The following is a 19,814-nucleotide window of genomic DNA, read 5'->3' on the forward strand; positions in this document are numbered from 1 at the left end:
CTGATGGCGGTGGCACAGGATTCTATTTCTCATTGCTTCTGTACAGCATTGTGGGCTATCGCTCCGCCACTTTTAAAGAGGGTCGCTGCCTAGCCGTGCCAACCTCTGCAGTGTGTGCCTGCGGTCCCTCGTCATGGCAGACGCAATTCTAAATAGACATGAGCGTGGTGTGGCATGAGGGCAGCTGAAGACTGCCCAGGGACACTTTGGTGTGTGCTGTGGGGGGGGAGGGGGGGCGGTTGGGCAGCATGTAACCCAGGAGAAGTGTCAGTGGAGTGTCATGCAGGCAGTGATTGTGCTTTGTTGGAGGTAGTGTGGTGCTTAGCAAAGGTATGCCATGCTAATGAGGGCTTTTCAGAAGTAAAAGTTGTTGGGAGGGGGGGGGGCACTCTTGCCGGTATTGTGGCTTAATAGTGGGACCTGTGAACTTGAGATGCAGCCCAACACGTAGCCCCTCGCCTGCCCTATCCGTTTCTGTGTCATTCCCATCACTTTCTTGAATTGCCCAGATTTTCACACATGAAAACCTTAGCGAGCATCGGCGAAATACAAAAATGTTCTGGTCGCCCATTGACTTCAATGGGGTTCGTTGTTCGAAACGAACCCTCGAGCATCACGGGAAGTTCGTTCCGAATAACGAACACCCGAACATTTTGGTGTTCGCTCATCTCTAGTTGTAAACACGCACATGCGCTCTCAGGTACTTCCGGACTCAACACATGTTCAATGATGGCTTACTAAGTAACTATGGAGATGTGTCTATGTGATTTTTTTATGTGTCAAGGTATGCCTCATCTGTTGTATATCTTTTTAATTAATGTATGTTATTGATTGGTTAGAAGGTATATATATAGGTTACTGGTTTGGTAGAACACATTAGCTTGACAAAGACCATCTATGTAACGGTCGAAACGTCGCTGTGCTTTATGATGATGTGATGTTCTGATGGAAATACAAGTTCTTTATTGCACCTAAAGACTTGGACTCTGCTGCCTATTTTCTCTCTTTATTTGACTTCGGTAGGGGGCAGAGCGCTGATGGCTTTCCCCTTGCAGTGTGGATTGAGCTATGTGACACCTTGACAGAATGAATACTGTGTGGCACATGGATTCCCCATTGCTATGCCCACGTTTGCAGCTCATGACGGAGGTGGCACAGGATTGGAGTTCTCATTGCTTCTGTACAGAATTGTGGGCTATCACCCCGCCCCTTTTAAAGAGGGTCGCTGCCTGGCCCTGCCAACCCTCTGCAGTGTGTGCCTCCGGTTCCTCCTCATGGCAGACACACTTATAAATAGACATGAGGGTGGTGTGGCTATGAGGCCAGCGTGTGGCATGAGGGCAGCTGAAGGCTGCGCAGGGACACTTTGGTGTGCGCTGTGGACACTTGGTCGTGCAGGGGTGGGGGTGGGGGGTTGGGCAGCATGTAACCCAGGAGAAGTGGCAGCGGAGTGTTATGCAGGCAGTGATTGTGCTTTGTTGGAGGTAGTGTGGTGCTTAGCTAAGGTATGCCTTGCTAATGAGGGTTTTTCAGAAGTAAAAATTGTTGGGGGGGGGGCACTCTTGCCGCTATTGTGGCTTAATAGTGAGACCTGGGAACTTGAGATGCAGCCCAACATGTAGCCCCTCGCCTGCCCTATCTGTTTCTGTGTTGTTCCCATCACTTTCTTGAATTTCTCAGATTTTTACAAAGGAAAACCTTAACGAGCATCGGCGATATACAAAAATGCTCGAGTCGCCCATTGACTTCAATGGGGTTCGTCACTCGAAACGAACCCTCGAGCATCGTGGGAAGTTCAACTCGAATAACGAGCACCCGAGCATTTTGGTGCTCGCTCATCTTTAGTAATCATGCCTTTGCCAAGGTATTGACATAGCCTGTACATGTCACTATAACCTGTATAAAGTTGTAATGCCACAATACCAGCCACCATGTTTGCTACTATCCTACATAACTCATGAAAGCGTGTGATGTATAATACAACATGCTGCATAAACCTATATGATGATTAGTCCCATGTGATACATAATTATATTAAAAGACTGTTATGTGCAAAAGTTAACAAGCATATCTAGAATTCTCAGCATTTCATACAATTGTATCATCATTAAAAAAAAGACTGCTAAGTAGATAATTATGCAAGGATCTATTAAATACTGCACTCTTGCTGGTCTTCAATCCTAAAAATATTCATGGAAATTATCATGTCACATTCAATTACAATATCTATTAATAAGGGATATCCACAAAGATAAGTTAATTATGCACAAATTATTTGAATAAAATGTGATTCCAATGGAAATGCCTTGTACATCATGTGCATTTCTTGTTTGTAACAGTTTTCTTAGTATTTTTTTCTTTTAAAGGGAACCTTTTGTCTTTCTGAAACATGCTCTATGACATTTACAGTTCTTACAGCTGCTCCTTAGTAACATATTGCTGAAAACGGCCATATACTTCCTAAAACGGGAGGGCAAACGTGCACCAACTTCAGCATTCAGGCAGCCATATCCAACTAATACCTCAGATTTATTAGCTCCCTCATTTGGTAGTTTGCTACCTGCATGCTGAGGGGATGCAGCTATCTGCCCTCTTTAGTCAGTAAGTATATGGCCATTTTCTGTAATTGTTTGTTTTTATATTTCTCCTTCTATGATGTATTAGTGTAGGGACTCACTACAGGCAAGGAACCTTGACGCGGTTTGTGAGCTGATGTATTTTGGCCAAAATTCAACTAATACCTTGCATTTATTATCTGTTATTCACATGCAGTGTGTCTTTAAACGCTGGGGCAGCCCAGGGTGGCAGTACCAATGTGGTTCACTTTATAAGGTACAGGGCAACCATATTATGGCGTCATTAATAGGTTGCTTATTTTCAAGGTGCACTACATGCATCAGGATGGTCTGACACTTTGTATCTGCTCTTTGCAGGAGTATATACCAAGCAGACACCCCCTCTATATAGGAGGTTGTGTGAGTAGCTGTCTCATTGGTGTCCTCCACAGGTGTAGTTGGCTCCATCATTTGGCAGTATGGCTGCTGGCATGCTGAGGTTGGTGCATGTTTGCCCTCCTGCGTCAGTAAGTATATGCCCGTTTTCAGTGATTGCTTGTATTTCCCTTTTATATTTCCCTTTCTGTGCTACGTTAGTAACATATTGAAAACTGCTGTTTTGTCACTGTTTTAACCCCTTCCAGCTCCAGGATGTACATTTCCGTCCTGGAGCGTCAGGGTATATATGCAGAGAGGTCTGCATACAGTGCGGGCGTCAGCTGTTTACTACAGCTGACACCCGCGGGAAATAGCCACGATCGGCCGTTCCGATCGTGGCTATTAACCCTTTAAATGCAGCTGTCAATTCTGACAACGGCATCCCATACGCTCCCCCCCCCCCACGCGTGGTGAGATCGCGGTGCAGGTGTCATGGCTTCCGGGGGCCTTTTGAAAGGCCCCAGGGCTGCCTTAAGAGACTGCCTATCAAGCCATCCCCGTGGGGTAGCTTGATAGGCTGCCTGTCAGAATACAGTATGACGTAATGCTATAGCATTACGTCATACTGCAGGAGCGATCAAACCATCACACATGGTAGTTCCCCAGGGGGACTTAAAAGTTAAGTAAAGAAAAGATCAATAAAGTTTTTTATTTGTTAAAAAAAGAAGTAGTAAAAGTTTAAATAAACCCCCTTTTGCCATATCTGTAATTAAAAAAGCTTAATCATAAAATAAAAATACATATTTTGTTTTGCCGCATCCGTAAAAGTCCAATCTATGAAAGTAGCACATTATTTTCTCCGCATGGTGAACATCTTCCGAAAAAAAAAAAATAAAGAATGCCAGAAATGCACTTTTTCAGTCATTCTGTCTCCCAGAAAAAACGCAATAAAAAGCGATCAAAAAGTCGTATGTATTCCAAATTAGGACTAACAGAAAATACAGGAAATCCCGCAAAAAATGAGCCCTCATTGAACTACGTCGACAGAAAAATAAAAAAGTTATTGCGTGCACAAGATGACCGCAGAAAATAATTGAAAAAAATTAAATGTCTTTGAAAAAAAAAGAGCAGTATAGTTTAAAAAAAAGTTTGGTATCGTAGCAACTGTACTGACCCATAGAATAAAGTTATCATATAATTTTTGTTGCAGTTTGTGCGCCATAGAAACAAGACGCACTGAAAAATGGCGGAATGTCGTTTTTTTTCAATTTACTCCACTTAGAATTTTTTTCAATTTTTTCAGTACATTATATGGTACTTTAAATAGCACCATTAAAAACTACAACTCGTCCTGCAAAAAACAAGCCTGTTACACCGACGGCGATCGATAAATAAAGGAGTTATGATTTTTTTAAAGGGGGGATGAAAAAACAAAAATGGAAAAAAAAGGGACAGAATCTGAAATGTCATGCAGTTAATTTCAGTGAAGGAAAGCCCTCTTTTCACACATGTTGGAATATCCCCCTTGGTTCTTTTATATCATTATATCAATATGAAGAAAAGAAATTCTGATATCAGAAGCACTTCCAAATACCACAGTATTTTACCAAGAGTGGTGAAAATAAAAATAACGTTTTTCTCTTCTAGGAGTGGTGATACTGGGGGCATTCTTGTGTTGTCTGACACCCATGAGGTTTTTCCCTTGGGTGCTGTCGGACTGCGCAGCACAAGTCATTTCCAGCTGCAATTTATAGCTTGTAAAGGGAGACATTGAAAAATTCCGTACATGTAGATTTGGTCAAAAATATAGGTATAATATTTGCAATGAGGAGAGACAGGCCATACAGTCCATACAACAGGACAAATGTAAGGACTCGGGGTCCGGGAAACTGGAAATCCCTGAAAATACCCGCAGCCCTGTCCCTACCTACTCCCCCCCTCCCCCCCCCTGGGCTAAGCCCCAGGGCGACAACTGGGTGACGGTACCTACACTCACTAAGGAAGGGAAACACTGGGACTAACAAACGGACAGACACTGGAACAAACAACAGCAAGGAGAGCCAGACAATCCGGGTCGGCAACAAGAGGGTACGCGGTACAAGAGGGTCAGTCAAAGGCAACGTCAGGTCAAAAGAAGAGAGTCAATATCAGGAGTCAAAACACGAAGTACGCTGGTGTAGCAGGGAAACCAAACTAACACTGGTACTGGTCTGCAGACACAAGCAGGTTTAAATGCTGTCAGAGCTCCCGCCCCAGCAGCTGATTGGGATGGGGAGTCTGACAGCAGCTGAGTGCACCCAGCAGCACTGGGGAACCCGTCCCCAGCCCTGCAGGAGGCAGGGAAGGGGACACATGCCTGGTTGCCATAATACCGAGGACGCGACGCGGGGCAACACTCACCGCGTCCCTAGCAACCCGGCGGCGAGGAGGAGCTCGGCGGCCAGGGGAGGTGACGAGGACCAGGGCTCCCCTGCGCTGCACAGCAGCAGCATGTGTGACAGGACCGGCGGTGAGGGCACGAGGGACCCGCGAACTGCCAGTCCTTACAACAAATCTATTACGGTTAAACCAGCCGACAAGGGTGGTGCAATAGTAATAATGGATACAACTCAGTATAGACATGAAGTATTAAGACAATTGGCAGACTCTGAGGTTTATCAACAATTAAGTAGAGGCCTCACTCCTGAATTACAGACAGGATTAGAGATGTTGGTCAATGACATCAAGGACAATTTTCATAATGGATCAGTCACTGGTCAGTTTACTAATTGTAAAGTATCCTGTAACTCTGTGTATATACAGGTTACCCAGGTAATCGATATGAGACCCCGCACATACAAGAAAGTACACTGTTTTGAATGGAGACCAAGAGATATGGATCCCATTTGAATATGGGCAAAGGTCTAGAGCAATATACATATTTAATCAATGGCAAGTGACATCGGTAATGCTATCCTCAGACTTGCATAAGGGGAGGCGGAGCAACGATCCGCTGACTACCACATGATACAGTGGAGGCTGATGCCATAGTTTTGCGAAATCTGTATGTGATCCCGCGCATGCACGGTAGAGCACTCTGGGTTGAAAGACTGGCAGAGGTGTCATAGAATGTATTGGGCATGCACATTTTAATCATTAGACATGCGGGGAATAAGAATCTGAGGAGGACTGCAACCCCCCACATCACCAGTAAGCCATAGATGTAATTGTGGATGTGATTGGCTACTCGCATATTTTAATCAGATGTGTTTTGTATATAAATTGTGTGTCATATGTGTGCAGCACTAGCTTGGCAAAGACTCATGTAGAGTCGAAACGTCGCAGCTAACTGCTGGTTTATACCTTGGCAAAGAAATAAAGGTGTTCCTGAAGGAACTGAAGTGCACCTCATATGCTGTCAGTCCTTGGTTATCTTACTATATCAATATGGAGAGATGGACAAGCCACTCTAAAAGAGGTGCCTGGCATCACTTATCTCCCAGCAGACAGTAGACTATACCATACATATTAAATTGTTGATGAATATTACAGACATGGCTAAGATCAGTCAACATTTGTTTTATATGTATGGCCAACTTTAGGTATGGCCTTAAACAGAAGAAAGATCTATATACGCACTTGCTACTTATAAGTGAATGCATGAATACATATATGACTTGCCACAGGTATACTAAGAAATGATATAGTAGATCAATGGGCTATATACTGTAGCTATGTGTACTATAGAAGAAACAAATACCTAATGACAAGTAGTGAATTGCAGAGGGGCTGGCACTTTAGCCTTAAATTTCAGTGCTAAAACACAAAAAATTTAAAGAAAGTATATTCTTCCAAAATTCATGAGGCACACACAGGCTATTAAATGAGCATACGTTGTCTGAAAAGTTAGGTATGCTTTACCTCTTGGCAGGGGATTCAGAATTCCAATGAATCCACTGTCAGATATATTGAAAAATTATTCAGTGCAGAATTTTGAACCAATTTAGATAAAAAGGGTGAATATTCACTTTAAGACATTCAAAATAAATTAAAATCCTCAACACCATCAGCAGAGCACAAATAATAGGATAAGGTAGAAAAAAAACTGCGCTGCTTAGCAGTTTGGATAACAGAGAGACTATGGATCTATCGCTGGTAATGATCGTAAAACTTACATTGTAGAGGAGCCCTGTGTAGAGACAGGGCTCCTCTAAATGCAGGTTCGTCCTTAATAAGCCAGAACAGGTCCTCAAGGTTTTCATTTACGGCTTGTTTATTAGCAGACAAATGAATGTAGACACAGACAGGGGTCAGTGCTGAGACAATAGGGTGAAAAGCGTTTCGGAGCTAATCTTGCTCCTTTATCAAGCACAAATCTATCGAATACATATATAATGGGGTAAAAAGATAAAGAAGGGGAAAAAAAACAGAGGGAAAAATATGATTATATGGGATACATATGGTCAAGTTTGCAGATATGCATATAGAAAAAAACTATGATTGCCCAGGATACGTCCCATTATATATAAAAAAAATACATACATTGATTCTATAATACATAAAGAAATATCAAAAAAATATATACAAGTATACCAATTGTATACAATAATCTAGTGACAATTCATATAAAGAAAGGTTATAATTGCCCAGGGTTCATCCAATTGTATATAAATACAAGGATTCTACAGCACATTATGAACTAGCAGTAAGCAATATCAAAAGTAGATAAATTATGTAACACGAAGTAAACAGCGTGTAGCTAAATCAGAAACCCAGTCAGACATAAAGGGTATACTTCATGTACCACATCACCAGAAAAACCTGGGTATCTCCCATTCTAAAATAGCAGCAAACAGTATCAAGAAGTCAATAAATTATATAGCACATGGTAAACAGTGGCAGGCATCATCACAGAGCCAGCCCCATATAAGGGACAAACATTATACACCGCATGAGCTATAGACGTTGGACGTCTTACCTTGTGGTATTATCTTTTCAATGTCAGGTACTGGGTAGATTGGGGAGGGGGTTTATAGTTTAACCCTTTTCAATTCAATTTGTATCCGGGTTTTCCTAGGGGGCTTACTCTTTCTGCCATTATACAACGGCGCTATATGCTAGCTAAAGCCAGTACTGCATGAGGTGACACATTGGATAGGCTCCGACAGCAGAGAGGCTGGCAATATGCAGTAAGAGAGCCCCGACGGACGTCTTCCAACATCGGAGCTGTATAGCCTTAAATCATAATGTCTTCACAGGTCAGACAGTGGATTGGAAAGGGTTAAAAGTGGCGCTGATATGCCGAGTATCCTCGCATTCATCCACTTGGTGGTATGTTCCATGAACCGAAAGGGACTGCAAAACCAATGAAAACCACCATGGTTGTAATTATTAGACACTAATACTGAGCCTGAAGGGGATGGAAATATTCCTCTAAAATTGACCAGAGAGCACATATAATAAAAATCATTCCTGATCCCAAAGAAATAAATGATAAAATTTAGATAGATTATGATTAGAGTTGAGCGAACGTACTCTTCTGAGCTTGATGCTCGTTTGAGTATTAGCATACTCGATGGTGCTTGCTACTCAAGCGAACATCACGCCGTGTTCGACCCCTGCACCAGTTTTGGCCCCTCCCTGCCGCTGACGTGTTAGATCTGACTCCTCCCCGCTGCGATGCTGCCCATGTCAATGGTAGTTTGTGACTTACTTGGCGGAGGGGAGAGAGAGAGAGAGAGAGAACACAGGAAAAGAAAAAAGCTCGGCAACCGGCGAGTCCCATACAAAAATGCTTGACTCTCCCATTAAAGTCAATGCAGTTTGTTTCTCCAATAGAGCTCTCGAATTTTATGAAAAGCTCGACTTGAATAACGAGGACCCAAGCATTTTGGTGCTCGCTCATCTCTAAATATGATACATAAAATGTAATTATACAATGGGAGTTAATAAAGGATTATTTTCATTTAATATAATGATGGGACCTAGGTATAGTTAGCATGATGGGTGGGCAACCCTTCTCAACTGTAAAAAATTATAAAAAAATATATATATAAAAATAGTTCATCTGCCGTATCGGTAAAGCTTCATTAATGAACAATGGTTCTCCTACTGTATGTCTAGAATTTAAAAGGCAGAGCACAAATGTAATTTACAAAAGCTTCCGAAATACGTTCACAGAACCTGTTGTATATTAGATGCCATCTCATTATGCTTTCAATTTTGTACTCTACATCTTTACATTATTTTGGCAGTCCTTTCTCTTTTTTTCATCTGTGGACTGTGACTCTTAATATACAAACTGTGAAGTCTAACTTGATTCATGCCCTGTTCGTGGAAGCTGGGCACTAATATACATCCAATTGTTCTTTTCACATAGAGGAATATGTATCCTGTATAACATTCACTGGGGAAAATATGAATTGACTAGCAATTTGCCAGATTTACAACAGTCTTAGAAGACGTAAGAATTGGTTTCCATTCAGACAAATAAGGTGCAGAACAAAGATAAGAGCCCAAATGAAGAGTGTTTTCAACAAGGCATAATTCTTCATTTGAGCATCAGCATGATTCAAGAATAGAAATCATACATCGTTCTAAACCCAAACAAGCACTTATGTGAATGGGGAAGACTATTGGCTGCTCCAGGCTTGCAACACTAAACAGGCAGATCAAATTCTCAATGTGTATATCATACCTGAAACCATTAAGATTGTAGTCATTGGAGTGCTACACACAAAAGATGCCTATTCTGAATACATTAATACCGAAAAGTAGCTAACTTGGTGTCAGTGTCATTAGCCACAAAACGTTTAATGACAAATGAAATTATTGACATTTTGTTTTTTAGTTTTAACTTGCCAAATAGGATCTAATCATTTTTTTTGTAAATTTCGAAAAATGGCATTTCTTGCATCTCTAACTGCATCAGGATCATAAGAAATCATTGGCAGTGTTTCCAAACTGAAAAGTTTTACTGTTCCCCTGTAGTAGTATTTATTCCTGTTTTCCTTTAGGCCTCAGTCACATGGGCGCATCAGCATCCGTACACCGGCGCCGATGCGCCCGTGTGACTGACACCAGCAGACGGACGTACCTGAAGACGGACGTCTCTCTGCAGCACCGGAGGAAAGAACATGTGACCGGCTTCATTGCCGGTCATGTGTTCTTTCCTCCGGTGCTGCAGAGAGACGGCCGTCTTAAGGTACGTCCGTCTTCTTCCTGCAGTCACATAGGTGAATTGGCGCCGGTGTACGGATGCCGATGCGCCCGTGTGACTGAGGCCTTAAGAGGAAGTTGTTGCATTGAACATGGTGTCTGATCTCTATGCAGCAGGCTATAGAGTAGAGGGAACTGAGCAGATTGAGATATACTTTTGGAGGGGAAAGATTTAGTATAACTTGTCTTTTTTTAAATTTTCAGTTTAATTCCTACTCATTCTGGGCTTAGGATAGGTGATAAATGTATAATTGTTACTTTAACCCCTTGACGACCAGCCAATGGTGTTTTTACGTCCTGCCCAAGTGGGCTTTATTCTCTGAGGACGTAAAAACATGTGTCTTGCAGAGAATAAAGCCCCTCGGGCTCTGGACATAACAGCTCCATGCTGCAGGGACACCCCCACCCCCCGGCAATGCGATCGGCGCTATCCAATCGATAGTGCCGATCGCATAAAAGTTTTAAAAAGTTCAAAAAAAGTTAAAGATTCAGCTGCCCTGATGGATCGGATCCATCAGGGCAGCTGAAATTACTTACCTCCGTCCGCCGCACTTCTCCCCGCTCTCCTGATGCTCCGGGACCCGAAGCCGGCCTTCTGCGCATGCGCGCCAGCGGCATTACGTCAGCCGCATGCGCAGAAGGCCCGGAGCCATGGGAGATTTAAAATCTCCTGACTCCCGGCTCCTGTAGGCTCCCGGCTCCAATGGAATAACGTTATCTTCGCGGAAAAGGAAAAAAAAGTTTAAAAAAACCCAATCGGATCCATGAGGGGAGTTGAAAATACTCACCTTGGTCCTCCCCGATGTCCCGCTGTCCCGGGACCTGAAGTCCCCTTCTGCGCATGCCCGCCCGATGATTGACGTCGGCGCGTGCACAGAGGGGCTCGAGCCACGGGAAATTCAAAATCCCTCTGCTCCTGGCTGCCATGTGTAGCCAGGAGCAGAGGGATGTCACCCAGCATGTGATCACTATTACCCAATGGATAACAGTGATCATGTAAAGTAAAAAAAAGTTAAAAAAGCTTACGTTTCATCTCCCCTCACGGATCATATCCGTGAAGGAGGATGAAAGTATGTACATAAGGCCCCCGGATTTATCCGCGGACTGTACCCCAGCTTCTGCGCACACGCCCATGGCCAGGATAATTTAAATTGTCCCTGCTCCTGGCTACAAAACGTAGCCAAGAACCTGGAGATTTCACGGAGGGCCGCCGTGAGCGGTTCCTGGTCACGTGTTCGCCGTTATCCAATAATGGCGGTCACGTAAAAGTAAAAAAAAAAATTTAAGTTTCATCTCCCCTCACCGATGCGATCGGTGAGAGGAGATGAAACTTTTTACCAGAGGCCTCCGTATTTGAACCCCGACGCAATCCTCCTTCGTGAACCTTCCCGAATTCTGCACATGCGATTGCCGGCAAAAATCCGGACACATGCACAGGAGTCGGGGAGCCCAGGAAATTTAAAATCTCCTTGCTCTCGGCGACCGTTGGTCGCTGAGAGCCTGGCGCAGTGACAGGTGGCCTCGTTGAGCGGTCCTCGGTCACGTAACAAAAAAGTAACACTCTAACATAGGTCGGTCTCACATGACCGGATAGGAATTAGATTCCGCATGCGTCTGATCCGTAGTAATACGCAGATCAATCGCATTGGATTACATAATTCCACTCACATTAGTGGGTTGGAATTGTGTAATCCACTCGCAAAAAAGAGAACGCAGCACGTTCTATTTTACTGCGGATATCCGCAACATAGAGCCCATTGTGCTCCATGGTCGCGGATATACCCGCTGGCCATACGCAACTACGTTGTGTATGGGCTGCGGGTACCCGTGTCCTCGCTAAGTGATGGTGCGGGAAATACAAACAAAAAAGAGGTGTACTGCGCATGACCGCCCGTGTAAGTACGCAGTACATTGCACGACCGTACGCAGGGTCACAGCTGGGATCCGCTGCGGGCCTCCGCAAGTGGATTCCACCTATGGCTGCGTGAGCCCGGTGTTATTCAGACCGCTACCTGTAATACGTATTTTACAAGAAGCCCCGGGAACGCTTGCCTTCATGCAGTTCCAGGAGCAGCTTGTTGAGCGCCTTCTGTGTGAGACCGCCGCACCTCCGCAAGCTTACGAAGACTCACGGCACGCTCCTTTTTACACCCCATACCCGCTACTGAGCTCACAAAATACCCCCAAAAAGCATGAGAGGAGGGGGATACCCAGTTTTATGGCTCCATGGGCCCATTTCAACCAGCCTCCGTAATTACCCCTGTCTTCGGAAATACCACACAGTTCACATTATTACTTTTATCTAAGATTTGCGAACGCCGAAAAGAGCGCGGAGTGTGTGTGTGTGTGGTCGGGGGGAAAAATTTTTAGGGAGTCAATTTTTATTCCGTACAAATAAGCAATGGGGCCTGGAATTTACTCAGTTGTGCCCTGAAATCCAACGGGTGTTCCCTCCTTTATAGGCCTTGCCATGGGTCCTGTAAGTAAATTAGGGCCACAATGGGTATGTTTCTGAACACGGGACAAATGGGGGTATCCATTTGGGGGTGAATGTCTTCATTCCTATGTACGCTGTACAAAAAAACTGTTTTTAAATGTAAAAAATTGCCAAAAAAATTGAAAATTGTAACTTTTTCCTTCTGCTTTGGCTAGATTCATTCAAATACTGTGGGGTCAAAATACGCAGTAGACCTCTAGATGAATTTGTTAAGGGGTCTAGTTTTCAAAATGGGGTCATTTGAGTGGGTTCTTTATAGTTTTGGCTGCTCAATGGCTCTATAAGTGGGCAATGGGGCCTGGAATTTATTCAGCTGTACCCTGAAATCCAACGGGTATTCCTTTCCTTGTAGGCCTAGCCATATGTCCTGTAAGTCTATTAGGGCAACAATGGGTATGTTTCTGAACACGGAACAAACAGGGGTATCCATTTTGGGTTGCAAGTTTTCATTTATATGTGTGCTGTACAAGAAAACCTGTTTTTAAATTGACGCAATAGCCCAAAAAATGAAAATCGTAATTTTTTCTTACTGCTTTGCTCAGATCTATTCAAAAATTGTAGGGTTAAAATACACAGTACACCCCTAGATAAATTCGTTAAGGGGTCTAGTTTTCAAAATGGGGTCATTTGTGGGGGTTCTCTATGGTTTTGGCCGCTCAAGAACTCTACAATTGGGCAATGGGGCATAAAAGGACTTCAAGCAAAATCTATGTTTTGAAAGCCATTTTGGGCCCCGTTGTGCATGCGGACATAATATAAGGGCCACAATGGTTATGTTTCTGAAAACAGTACAAACAGGGGTATCCATTTTTGGGTGCAAGTCTTCCTTCATATGTGTGCTGTACAAAAAAAGCTGTTTTTAAAATGACAGAATTGCCAAAAAAATGAAAATCACATTTTTTTCCTTTTGCTTTGCTTGAATTCATTCAAAAACTGTGTGGTCAAAATGGGGAGTACACCCCTAGATAAATTCGTTAAGAGGTCTAGTTTTCAAAATGGGGTCACTTGTGGGGGTTCTCTTTGGTTTTGGCCGCTCAAGAGCTCTACAAAAGTGCTATGGGGCCTAAAACACCTTCAAGGAAAATTTATGTTCTGAAAACCACTGACTACTTCTTTCGTTTTGGGCCCCGTTGTGCATCCAGACATAAGATTAGGGCCACAATGGGTATGTCTCTGAAAATGAGACAAACAGGGGTATCCATTTTAGGGTGCAAGTCTTCATTCGTGTGTGTACTGTACAAAAAAAGCTGTTTTTAAAATGACAGAATTGCCAAAAAACAAAAATCACATTTTTTTCCTTTTGTTTTGCTTGAATTCATTCAAAAACTGTGGTGTCAAAATGGGCAGTAAACCCCTAGATAAATTCGTTAAGGGGTCTAGTTTTCAAAATGGGGTCATTTGTGGGGGTTCTCTTTGGTTTTGGCCACTCAAGAGCTCTACAAAAGTGCTATGGGGCCTAAAACGCCTTCAAGCAAAATTTCTGTTTTGAAAGACACTGACTACTCCTTTCATTTTGGGCCCCGTTGTGGACTCAGATATAACATTAGGGCCACAATGGGTATATTTCTGAACACGGGAGAAACAAGGGTATCCATTTTGGGGTGTAAATCCTCATTTTCATGTAAACTATAGGAAAAAAATATGTCTTTAAAATGACAGATTTGCAAAAATATGAAATTTTACTTTTTCTCCTCTAAATTGAATTAATTCCTGAAAAAAAACTGTGGGGTCAAAATACTCATGACACCCCTCAGTGAATACACTAAGGGGTGTAGTATTTAAAATGGCATCATTTGTGGGGGTATCTATTATTCTGACACTCATGAGCCTTTCCAATCTTGGCTTGGTGTAGGAAAACAAAGTGTTCCTCAAAATGCTAAAAAGTAATGTTAAATTTATACGTCTCCTAAATGGTTAAAAAAAGCGAAAGTTTTTCCAATGTGCGCCCAAAATAAAGTAAACGGGTGGAAATATATATCTTAGCAAAAATTTCTATATTATGTTTGCACATATTTAAGATATTGCAGTTGGAAATGTGAAAAAATGACTATTTTTTCAAAATTTTCCCAATTTTGGCGCTTTTAATAAATAAACACAAATTCTATCGGTCTATTTTTTCCGCCTAAATGAAGTACAACATGTGGCGAAAAAACAATGTCAGAATCGCTTGGATATGCAAAACCTTTCTGGTGTTTTTCCATGTTAAAGTGACACATGTCAGATTTGCAAAATTTGGCCTGGTCATTAAGGCGCAAACAGGCTTGGTCACTAAGGGGGTAATACACTATGGATTTTTTGGCATGAGCATACTCTTAATATGGTTTGGATTATGTAATTGTGGTGCACACTCTATCAAAATGGCCCATTCCATTATACTGTAATTCAAAAGCAGTACAAGATAAGTAAAGCAAAACTATACACAGTGAGTCAACTTTTTATGAAGACTTAAACTGAAAAATATAAAAATTTATCAAAAGATGTTTTATTCACTTGATTCCAGGAATTGGGTTGAATATCCTATAACTGATCACAGCAGCAATAGTTCAGATTAATTGGAACAAGTGTCATGGTAGAAGGTAGGCGACACTTAGCAGGATACGAAGTGGAGAATAGAGTTAGGCTGCATGCATACGACCGGATTTGTATTGCGAAATTCGTGATTGTCACGCTCACAGACAATCAACGGCATTCTACATCTATTAGCAAGAATAGGACATTCGCATATCTGCTTACACGAGCAGACAGCAATTGAGATTTCTGCTCGCGGGAAAAATATTGCATCATGTTGTATTTTTGCACAGGTTCCACAAGGATGGTTTCGATTGAAGTCAATGGAAGTCGCCTGACCTGCAGCCTTTCCGCAATTGACATTGCGGAAAGGTTGCAGATTCCATGTCATCATTTGTTAAGTTCACACTACGCATGTCAGTCCATGACACACACAGTGCAAACAGTTCCAGGAGCCAGAATAGGTAAGCAAGTTGACATTACTCAGCTGATCCCTGGATGCTGCACAGCTTGGAGATCAGCTGACTACATGCACAGTTAACGGTAGAGCTGTCCCAATGATTATCTCTCCTGTGCTTTCAGAAGTGATAATCGCTCAGTGATTGGAGGCGGAGTACATTGGAGATCTCTTTCGACCACCCACCAACATTCAGAATAAAACTGTCGCTACATTTTTAGGTAAGCTAAAAACAAAGCGACTCCAATAATACCCAAAACAATTGGGTCCCGTGTTTACACAGGTTGCTAGTTGCCCGTAATTACTCTTTTGAGCGGTTAGTTGAGCAACTGATGGTCTGTGTAAAAGTACCTTTAGTGCTTTAACGTCTCAACAGGAAATAAACTTGAAGCTGTAGCCGGCGGGCCAGTGGCTGTAGTCTGTCTAAAGGGCTAACCACACTGACAAATTTTGCCTCTGTTTTACTTATGGAATATGAAAATGTGTCCTGTCCTGACTGCGGGTCCCAGTCTTTGTTTAGGTGATAGCAGACAGAAACAATGATGCCAATAAATACGGAACACAAACGTTGCTCTTATGGAAACAAAGCATTGCTGTTGTTATTTTAATGCTACCAGATTCTTTTTTGTTTAACTACTGAAAACCTCTTTATTTTTAGAGACCACGTCCTCCATAAAATGACCCTCAAGGGCTCCAAAAGTAGACAGAGAATATGTCCATGAAAAGTTTGAGCCGTCTGTGATTTTTGGTCCAGCTGTCCAGAAAAAATTGAAGAGGAGGTTGGCAACTCTGATTTATTGTTCGTAAAACACTCTGTGGAGTCAGGATATAATTTCTGCCAATTAAGGTATAAAATTATAGCTAGTGTGCCTTTAATGCAAAGAGGAGGAGATTGTGTAAAGCTTTTAAAAAGAAAATTAATGTTATGAATAGAGATGAGCAAACCTACTCGGCCACGCCCCTTTTTCGCCCGAGCGCCGCGATTTCCGAGGACTTCCATATTCGGGCGAAAAGATTCGGGGGGCGCCATGGGTGAGTGGGGGGTTGCAGCGGGGAGTGGGAGAGAGAGAGGGCTCCCCCTGTTCCCCGCTGCTACCCCCCGCTCCGCCACGCCTCCCCCCGCCCCCCGGCGCCCCCCGAATCTTTTCACCCGAGTACGGAAGTACTCGAAAATTGCGGTGCTCGATCGAGTAATTACTGGAAACGAGTATATTCGCTCATCTCTACTTATGAACAAAAAAATCAGGGACTGTTTCACCAAACGGTCTAAATTTTGAATATCATTTATTACCATTTATTTGATTATATTATTTTTTCACCTTCTTCCTTTTGTCCTAATTTTTGCAGGTAAAATCTGTTACTAAGTTTAGGCTAGAATGTAAAACTGTACTACAGTGCCTGCAATTAGAAGCACCAGCCACTATACAGGATACCAAAAAGCAGACCTTGGATGATTAACTATTGATGACCTATCCTGAGGATGTCTACACGGTGGGTTGTTTCCGCAGGTAAAGTATGGATCTTAGATCTGAATATAACATCATTGCATGTCTCCATGTTGAAGAAACAGGAGAAAAGGGTGACAAAGCACTTCTAGATAGGGTTGAGTGCACAGTGTCTCTGAATTGTTTAAAGCTCTTTAAATAATTGGATTTGGATTGGATTTGGTGAGATTAAAAGTTCAAGGAAGAGCAAATTCTATAGAAAGGTAGTTTAACAATAATATCCCGAAGTTTACCATCACACCTTTTGAGACCTAATGAAACTCTGCTCATTTCTAAGTGGTCTATTGGGATTGAAGGGTATATTTATTAGGCTATGGCAGTGACTGTTGAGGTTAGTTCAGTCATCTAAGGAAGGTCTTCGATGAGGATATTTCTGATGTGAGATCTGAAGCCAAGGACCTCAGTAATGTTGTCCATACATGTTTTTTGAATGTGGGTACGGTTACCAAGTCCCTGAATCTCTCAGGTGAGGTTCGCAGTTAAAGTATTAAGGAGTGTTTTGACTTTAGAATGCTTACGGACTTTCCTTCCCTTCACCCCTCACCATCTTTTGACCATTGCACAGTGGAGGGAGAATGGCAAAGATAGTGAGAGGTGAAGTAAGGAAAGTCCTCTCGAAAAATCATTTGGCACACTGGCTAAGGTGTATGGGATGACCAGGATGCCTTCAAGAATAGGACATCTCTAGTGCCCAAAGTCACTTTTTGATTGATCAGATATTCTATCTCCGACCTGGTTCGGGACCCCTGAGTTTTAAGTGGGAAAGGCACAGGTGCTAGAAAAGAGTGCAATGTTCTCCACCAAAAGGCAATCACAGCGCAGCTTTCATGTGAGCTGAGCAGTATAAGAAATAGCAACTAATCACAGCGCATCTTTCATGTTACCTCAGCAGTATAAGTAAAGAGCAACCAATCACAGCACAGCTTTTATGTTCCCTCAGCAGTATAATATATAACAACCAACAACCAATAACAGAGCAGCTTTCATGTAACCTCAGTAGTATAGGATATAACAACCAATCACAGTTTAGAAAGTAACAATTAATCACAGCGCAGCTTTCATGTTAACTTAGCAGTATAAGAAATAGCAATCAAAGCACAGCTTTCATGTAACCTCATTAGTATAAGAAGTAACAACTAATCACAGCACAGCTTTCATGTTACCTCAGCAGTATAAAAAATAGCAACCAATCACAGTGCAGCTTTCATGTTACCTTAGCAGTATAATATATAACAACCAATCGCAGCGCAGCTTACATGTTACCTCAGCTTTATAATGTATAGCATACCTGTCGCGCGTTGCTGTGATATCTGAAGAAAGGAAATTGTCCCTCGATTGAGCATTGTCCTTAGCGAGTATCACCCCGCTCGAAAGAAAATGTTCGGCTACCGGCGCGGGAGACAGGTGAGTTGCGTCAGTGAGCAGGGGGGAGAAAGGGAGAGAGAGATCTCCCCTCCGTTCCTCCCCGCTCTCCCCAGCCGCTCCCCACCCACCGCCGGCAGCCGAATCTTTGCTCTCGAGCAGGCAGGTACTCGCTAAGGGCAATGCTCAATCGAGTAATTGCCCTTAGCGAGTATGCTAGCTCATCTCTAATTAGTAATTTTTTTTGTTTTCATTTAGTTTTAAAATGACCAAGCATGTTGATGAACAGCCTTCTATTGCAAATTGTTAAGGCCTCATAACCACTTGTACGCATAAATTCCACTGCTGAATCCTGCAGTGGGATGCAGCGGTGCCCAAAGACATTGAGAGACAGATGCATTGTCTTACCTGTCCAGCTACAGCGTGGATCTCCTCTGTGCCGGCCAGATCTTCATTCTTTAGCATGCAGATGTGCCCGAATGCCCTGGCAACGTGACGGACGCATGCACAGGACCATCTTTTTTCTTTTTTAAATGTCCTGCTTTCCCGTTGATCCGTGGCATGTCCACAGTGACAGCTGTGGCTATGCCGTGGATCGGACAGCTTCTATAAATTTCAATTGAAGCCGCCCCACGGGAAAAAAAGGAGCATGCTGCGATCTCTTCCCACATATGCGATCCGCACGCTGGGAAAAAATCACATCCACATGCTTTTAATTGCCTTGCGGATGCTAATGCATCCCTATGGGCGGCTACAGGTGCGTATCTCCGGCGCGGGAGACTTACCCATGGACATTGGGCCTAAGGCTGAGTTCACATTCACAGTTCAGCATGTTTTTGTGCATACTTAGGTGCGTACATACGTGCGCACCTAGGTACGAGCAAAAACATGCCTGTATGCAGCTGCGTGCAGTGTTGTCAATGGAGCTGCTGCCGGCGGCTCCATTGAAAACAAAGGTCTGCCGACACCCCTGCATTCTTTTTTAGGGAAGGGCTTTACATATAAGCTCTTCCCTGAAAAAGAAACATTTTAGTGTAAAAAAAAAAATGCACGCATTTTCTTCAATGGTGTCGCTGCTTCTGCCGGCGACTCCATTGAAGAAAAAAATGGTCTGTCCGCCTCTTCTGTGTCCCCTGCAGGTATGAAGAACACATCTGCCGCATGCGGCAGATGTTTCCTTCATCCCCGCTAGTTAAAAGAATTCCCTGCTGCTACATCTGCCACATCTGTGACAGATGCAGCAGAGGAATTCTTCAATTCTCTACCGCAGCTGTCACACATGTCAGCTGCGGTAGAGGATTCTGCTGCCAGCAATTGATTTCAGGGAAGGGTTTTAAATATAAGCCCTTCCCTGA

Source organism: Eleutherodactylus coqui, chromosome 1 (assembly GCF_035609145.1).
Source record: "Eleutherodactylus coqui strain aEleCoq1 chromosome 1, aEleCoq1.hap1, whole genome shotgun sequence".
Lineage (NCBI taxonomy): Eukaryota > Metazoa > Chordata > Amphibia > Anura > Eleutherodactylidae > Eleutherodactylus > Eleutherodactylus coqui.